The 7769-nt window shown below is 45.7% G+C and overlaps 1 protein-coding gene across 2 annotated transcripts in view; it reads left to right on the top strand.

Moving 5' to 3' along the window:
* Positions 1 to 7769, top strand: part of KCNJ5 (potassium inwardly rectifying channel subfamily J member 5) — a 46536-nt gene that overhangs the window by 9920 nt on the left and 28847 nt on the right. Inside the window, exon 1 of one of the 2 annotated variants that reach the window (XM_063355101.1) lies at positions 6840 to 7077. The exons of the other annotated variant lie outside the window; for it this stretch is intronic. The gene's annotated coding sequence lies outside the window, so the exon portion shown is untranslated. Of the gene's footprint in view, positions 1 to 6839; positions 7078 to 7769 lie in introns of those variants that run through there. 2 annotated transcript variants of the gene reach the window in all.

The following is a 7769-nucleotide window of genomic DNA, read 5'->3' as shown; positions in this document are numbered from 1 at the left end:
TTCCTTTTTCCTCTAAGACACGTCAAAAGAATATTATAAAAAAGAATAGCTTTCCACAGCTTTCAGAAACTCCCCAAGTGAATTTCAATTGCAGGTTTTTAGGAAAGAGTGTAATTAACAACTTTATTCAGTCTGAAGCCAGAAAATTCTTTCTATATTTGGCACAAAAAAAGCCGAGCGGGAGGAGGGAAGTAAATGACCTAGATTTTCACAAGTGACAAATGACTCTGAGGTGCTCTGTCTGAGACCCCTTCTACGGCAGAGACTCCCACAAATCACACTGCAAAATGACTTGTCTTTATTGTCTTTCATGTTGGACATTCAAAATCACCCAAGGTACTCTTGGAAATCTAGACTCTTTTGTTCGTTCAACCGATTGTTTTATTCAACTAGGTTAACATTTCCAAAAATGCATCCATAACTGAGCAATTAAATCCCATTTTCAGAAGCGACGTCGGTATGCCGGCAGCTCTGCTAATTCACAGCCATCTCCCCTTTTCTGAGCTCGCTTCGTTGTTTTCCTGGAAATGTATGCTTTGAGAGCTCCCGTAAAAAAATGGGGGAAACAAGGTGTGACTGAGCTACCATTTTCAGAATGTGCCTTGCTATATTTGCAATTTTTTTTTTCAGTGTTCTGTTTTCCACAATAAAGTCAACATTTTCGATAAAAAGCAAGTCCTCTATGAAAAGCCTTTTTGCCTAATAGCAGGTTTTCTGTATAAATGTTGATAATCTCTGTTTTGTCAAAGGAAGAAAGATTTAATGCCTTTATCTTTTGGAATGATTATTTATAGAAGAGGAGGTCTCCCTAAGATGTAATCAAAGATACATGTTTTAAGTATAGAAGGCAAGTCAGTACTGCAGGCGGTTGTTTATTCATTAACCTCGGTGCAGCTCGGCTGGCAGCCTCCCAGTACTTATTTACTTTGTGCTTACCGTGGGGAGGGATTTTAAAATCCATTGCAATTTTATTCTGAGTCCCAGGAGAGATGATTCTGTCCTTCCAGTTATGTCTCATTTTGCCCGAGTAAAACGCTGAGGATGTTCTAGACAGCGGTGGGGCACCGAGTACAGCGATAACAGGAGACTGAATATTCACTCGGATGTATGTACAGTTGTGATTCATTCCCAAAACTTTCTCCTCTGTGAACAAGCCACCTCAGAGCTGAGAGAGAAACAGGAGAACTGGGTTTTTGCTCCTCTTAGCTGGGAGTGTCCCCGACACCCTTCTTTAAATAAATAGCCACGCGTGCCAGCATGCTTGGAGAAAGTGTAAATCTCTAGGACAGCAAGCGTCTGACATGGAAGAACAGTGTAACAGATGAAGTTGATTATATCCCTCATCCCTTCCAGCACCTTCAGGCATTGCTACTAATGAAAGTGAAAGGTTCCTCATCGCTTCAGCCTTCCTTGTTCTTAGACAGCAGGTAGCTGAAGCCCTTGGCCTTCTCTGTGAACTGTAATGACAAATTTAAATGCATAGGCTATTTAAATTCAAGAGCAAAGCTGGCTGTAGTGCTGGCTTGGCGATGCATGTGGAAATCCAGAAAGGCAGAGACCCGTGTTATTTAACTCCTTGGAGTCGTGGTCAGTGGTTGAACAGCCACAGAGACCTCGTATTATCTGCCCTCTTTGCAGAGCAGGTGGGCTTGGGAGAGGGGAAATCACGACTTGTGACTTCATAGCACAAGAGACAAACTTCGCTGCCCACCAAGAAGTTGCTTGGTGTCTCTTAGACCTGTTCACACACTCGCTTTTTCTGTGACTTTTCAGAAAGCACAGCGAATTCATGACAAGAATTTAGGACCAGCTTTAAGTTGACATGCTAGAACAGCATAGCTGCAATAAAGATTTCCTGAAACAGTGTGGCCTGGAATCCCCCCAGCCCCCTGGCAAGCCCTCAAGGTAGAACACCTCTGCTGGTAATGCCACGTGGGGAAATGGGGTTTATGAAACTCTGTTCATGGAGAATATTACGCCAGCTTCTCACTGGAAGGAGTAAAGCTCATTATTTGTATTTATGTGTAATTCAGCTGCTTGGCAGAGGAGGTTGGTGCCGGAGAAGTCCTTACTTCCCCTGAAAATGTAGGGCATGGGTGGACTGCAACAAAGGCACTTCTTTCCTTCCTGGTTGTAGTAACTCGGTGATTAGCGCAAGGCTGTTCCTCTGCTGGGGAGTGGACAGGACACGGGGCGGCTGATCGGTGAGCAAAGCACCGCTGAGCACTCCCTCGCTGGGTAGAGCGTGTGTAACCACCCGTGCAGAATACAGCGAGGGAGGTTATGTCATGAGTCACTTCCCTTTTTCTAGTCACTGAATCCTCCTTAAAAAAGTTAAGCTAAGCATACAGAGTGAAAAATAAGAGTTGCATTGGTCGAAAGCACCTTATTCTTATATTGGCAGCTGCGTCCTTGTCACCTCGCCACGTTGGCACTGAGCGTGTGATGCTACAAACCCAGTGATTGCTCTGAACAATGACGTGGGCGCCTGACTCGGGGGTGTCTGAAATCTTTTTTCCTACTTGAAGCTAGGAAATAAGAAGTTTAAAATGCTATATGTAGGGAAGTGTTTGAAGTCATTGAACAACCAGGTTAACGCCTGTTGAAGTTTTTTTTCTAGATCTTCATTTAGGTTTGTCAAGTAGCATCAGGCTTCTGCATTAGACATTAGAGCTCTCATCCCCCGCTATGTATGATGGTATTAAAAGTGGTAACTAGATGTAACTCAGTGACAACGTGTATTGATTTGGTAGCAGGAGGAGCACAGATGGCTCAGGTACGCACTGTGTTCTAACAAGGTATTTTTGAGCTGCAATTGGTGAAATCCGATGAAGCTTTGAAATGGGATTACACTTTGTTTCATTCTCTGTGTGTTTCCCCTCTCATTGTTTTCCAAATAAACATGCTTCTGTAAGCCCTAAAAAGGTATTTATGGAAGTGTAAGTTGTTCTCAAGGGCACGAGGTGTTTCTAAAATGCCGATCTCAATGCTGGTTGTCCCTACATCAACCTTTGAGAGCCCCTGAGGCTATCGGGCCCTGGTTTGCTGTGAGCACAGATGTGTCTAGCCAAAGGCTTTTTCTGGAGCACGTGATGTCCTGCTTGCTTGAGCAAACTGATAGCTTGATAAGGAGCAGGGTGGCACACACCACACAGCCAGGCACACCTGCGTGGGGACTGTCTCCTGCCTGCCAGCCAGCAGCTATCCCAACAGGAACAAGCAGATTAGCGTATTTCGTACTCACTTGCAGTCGTCTTTCTGGGGCTGTGTTAAATATCACCAGCAAAATTCAGTTTCTGGAGAATCGAATATGAACTTTAGTTCTAGAGAACAAGGTCAGGGTTCTGGAGAACCCAGTATGATCTGTAGGTAAGTTTGTTGTCTGTGTCTCAGTTTTTCCAGCCTTTGTACTTTGCAGATGAAGAAAGGAAGAGTTCTATATAGACACAACACTGCATTATTCTTTGCACGGCAGCGACTATCCCTTGTATTGCCATTCTCTAAGGTCCCTTGACAATCCTTGACAAGTCAATCTTGCTGCTCCTCAAAAGCTCCCAAATATTACCATCCCTCAGGCGTCCTCTGAGGCAGGACCTTCTGGATGGTGGTCGTGTCCCCCTTGGGATGTATCTCTAAGGTTACTTTTTCGGTCAACTGAAAATTGGCCATTTTAGCCTCCTCTTTCTTCCAGGTTTAGGAATTCATTCCATCCATTGTCTGTTTATCTGACAGCCCTCAGCTGTATTTTATAGACTGTTGGACTCAGGTTTTGTTTCTTTGATTATTATTACTGGTTTTATTTTGGACAATGTCCCAGTTGCCTAGCAATGTCAGTAGGTGCTTTGAAAAGAAATAGTAAAGCATAAGCTTTCTGCAAGGGGGAACATTATATTCATATTCTGCTTCACATTGAGCCTTTTTATCTGCAAGTCTCCATGGACTCTATCAGCACTAATAAATGAAATTCACCCTCTCTTTCGGAATGCAGGGGAGGGAGAGAAAGACACAGCAAACAGTCATCATCCTATTTTTCACAGATGATAGCCAAGGCAGAGAAAGGCAAGGCAAGGTGGAAAGCCTGGTTTGATATCCTGACCCACTGAAGTCAGGCACTGATCTCTCACGGGAGCCGTGAAGAAAGCTGAGAGCATAGTGCTTGAAAGAACGAGAGCTCTGTTGAATTCCCTTTGCAGCTAATGGGCTGGATGGAGCCCACGGTGTTAGGCAGAGTGAGGAAGTGAGCAAGTTGTGTGGAGTGATTGTTTATTTAGTTATTTCCCAAGAGTAGGAATATGGTCCCAGAGGCAACACAGACATAGGACAGGGTAGCGCAGAAATCAGCACATCCTCTTTACATGTATTATGCGCTTTGTTCTGTTCTTTCACTGGGAAAAGGGTTATCGTAGATTGTTGTCTGAGTTTAGTTCACAGTCCTGTGGAGCCTTGTGAAATGTGGGCAATGCCTCTGGATCCAGGAGACGAGTTTGTACATCCAAGTGGCTGCAAGCGTGACTGAAGAGAACGTACGCCGTGGGGGCAGTGCTAATGGAACGACAGCCCCTGCAGTTCCTGCCCTCCCTCTGGTAAAGCCACAGCTGACCCTTCACCACTAGTAATAGCAGAGCTGGGTGGTAACTTTGTCCTGGTTTCTAAGGGCAGCAGAGTGGGCTGACAGTCGTCTCCCGTCGTACCCGTGAAAGTTGCTGTTGATTTTGTGTGCAGTTGCTGTTATCAAAAGAAAAAAAATATGAAGCATCCTGGGGTTTTCCCCCCCCCAGCAAAGAACTGCAGGTACTTTGGCTACATGCTCTCTTCGCAGAAGTACATTCACTAGGCGATCGTGCAAAAACCCTGGGCCTTGCTTTTGAAGGTCAGGACATTAGAAATAGCCATGTAAAGAATGACTGTTTTACAGACGAGTGAACCCATCGAAACGAGTCACTCGGGAGGGCAGTAAGAACAGGCTTGGTAGCAGAGAGCTGTTACTGGATCTGGTAATAGAAAGCAGCCTCAAGTATCAGCTGTAGCCTGCTAGTTTTGCGTGAGCGATGAAGATGGTCAGTGGCGTGTCTTCACGTATGTAAGGCTTACTATGCAGGCTGGAAAAAACATGGTCTGTGAGCACAGCTCTGGCTGGACTGTTCCTGGTTAAGTTTTGGACAAGTTGCTCTGGGTGATACACAGCTTCCTTCAAGAGGCAGCTGGCTTTGAGCCTCTGCCTTAGCGCTGGAATAGGAAGCAGGAATTTAGCCAACTCTGAATAAGGTTGGCTCCTTCTCTCTCTTGACCTGGTGATGCCATAATAGATTCAATGACTAGAGTAGGTAGCTGAAGACAGTCCTCTGTCCTTCCTCTCACAATGTGTCCATGTACTGAAGTCTCTTTGTGCTGAAGTTTCCCTTTTACAATGTGTTTTAGTCATGTCTAGTTCCACAGAGCCACGAGGTGCTTCCTGAAGAGGAGCTTGATTTATTCCCAGGTAGGCACCTTCATTTCTTGTAGCAAGATTTTCTGTAGGTCTCCATCACCCACACTGAGATGAACCTCAGTGATGCACGGCCTTTTCTGCAAATAGTACATGTGCCAAAACATGCTTGTCCTGCACAGTAACTCATAGATACTTTCGAAAACTGTGAACTCATATATAGTCCTCACAGGTAGGGAAAGTGCTTAAAACTTGAATGTGTCGTTTCCATAAAAGAGCTGTGGGGAAAGACCTTATTTCAGTAAAGCTCCTGCTTCGTGCATAACCTTTTGTACGTCCTTGCAAATAGGATGCACAGTTAAATAACGTTTCAAAGAGATGCCTGACCTGAGGGTGAGCAGGAGAGTAAAAAGCCAGTGTGGCTGCCCACCACCCTCTACTGGCCTGTGCAGGGACTGCGGGAGGTCCTGCTGGCTCTGAATGGCATGGGAAAAAGCTTAAAAAGATGAAAGAAAAGTTGGGGGAAAGGTTAAGCTTTCGGCAGAAGGCACTTCTGTTAGCATTTTCGTGCTATACCTACCTGAGGATCACAAAGCTCCATCTTCCTTTTTAAATTAGGTCCAGCGTTGTCAATAAAAAAAAAAAATTAATCCACCTTTTCTCCTAGGCCAAAATCATTTTGCACAGCTAACTGGTGAACGCAGAGAGACTGCACTTTTTGTCCAGCTGTGATTGTTTTGCTGATTTTTTGGGGGATGGGGTGGACACAGAGGGGAGTGTGGTTCTGGGTCGAGACAAGGGTGATAGTAGCACTACATGTCCATTGGCTTTAGTAGTTTTATCTCAGATTTAACATCGTTCAGATGAGAACAACATCTGGTCTAGGCACGCGGGGGAATTTTCTTGGCATTTGCTCAGAGTGCTGAATAAATCACCCAAAGCAATGATCGCAGCCTTTCTGGCAATTCAGTTTCAATAACTTTACTGCATGACAAGGTGTGTGCGAGCTGTCAGCACAAATGAATCCGTTCTCTGTGAATGGGACGGGACTGAACCTGCAGGTTCCAGTGGTGTCATTAGTGTGGAACACCACAGCCCAAGGCAATTTAAGTGCCAGGATGCCATAACCCAGTCAGCTTGGTGGAAAACGTTATGACATAGAAAAGCCTGGGGGACTGAAAGAAGCTTCACCAGAACAAAGACCATGTCCATATGGCGTCGTATTTCCTGGGAAAACTTATTTTTATGCTTTTCGACGTGTCTACAATTCTGGTGTTATGCCTCATCTACACTGGCACATTCTGGGAAATCTAGTCAATAATTCCTTATGTCTGCTCTTACAACAGAGCGCCGCGTGACTTGGAGAGTCATCTGAGTTATTTCTATGCCTGTACTGCACCCTCAGAAAGTTTTATAACAGCCTGAGATTACACTGATCTCCTTAATCTTGGGCTCAGATATATCAAACACTGGGCAAATTTCATGACTAACAGAAAAGTAAAGTCAACTTCATCCATGTGGGCGAAGCCTCTTTTCTTGTACAGTTTTAGCACTAGGCAGATGTGGAATTTTGGGTTGGTGCATCCAGTGGGGATGGAACGAGCCCCAGGTGAATCCAACCAGAAAGGAAAGTTTCGCTGAATGACTGCGGGGTAAGTCCAACAGTTTTTGCTGCAACTTTAGTTTTGCTGCACAAATTACAGCATGTAAGGGAGCACTCTGGTGAGCACGGTAGTGTAATTGAATTCAGCATGCTTCCCGAGAAGTTTGGCTCCGAATATCCCAGAGGACCCAGTTTGTCCCTCAGCAGCGCAGGCTCTTTCGTCAGGCTGCCTGAAGGGTCCTCCTCGCTCATCAGCATCATGGCTTCATGCAGCAGCTCACAGCAAAACTCATCTATTCGTTCTTCAGGGGGATGGGAAACACTTTAAGGAAGGTCTCCAAATTTCAGGCTTCCCCAAAAGTAATTCTGCGGTTTGAGTTCCAGGCGCAACAGTGCGCTTACAGACCAACAGGACGGAACAGCAGGCATCCGCATTGCCCGTTCTTCTGGGGGATTCGCTTCCCATAATCTGCAGCATCACCTGCCTTAGGCACACCAGTGTGCTGCCTACGCGTGTCCCACCGCACACCAGTCCACTGCTTGAGGGCAAGGAGCTGCTGCGGCAGCAGAAGGCTGCAGGCTGAGAGAGGTGTGTATTCTCAGAGACGGCTGCAAAGCCTTGCTGTCACAGAAGCGGTGCACGAGGGCACGTTAGCCCCACAGCTAATGCTTCATCATCTCTGTTTTACGTGAATTTGCAGCGATAACGAGCGGTGGGGAACCTACCCCACCTCCTCGCAG

This window comes from Chroicocephalus ridibundus, chromosome 18, assembly GCF_963924245.1.
Source record: "Chroicocephalus ridibundus chromosome 18, bChrRid1.1, whole genome shotgun sequence".
Lineage (NCBI taxonomy): Eukaryota > Metazoa > Chordata > Aves > Charadriiformes > Laridae > Chroicocephalus > Chroicocephalus ridibundus.
Note: the sequence above shows the minus strand (reverse complement) of the source record. Positions and strands in the feature narration are given on the sequence as shown.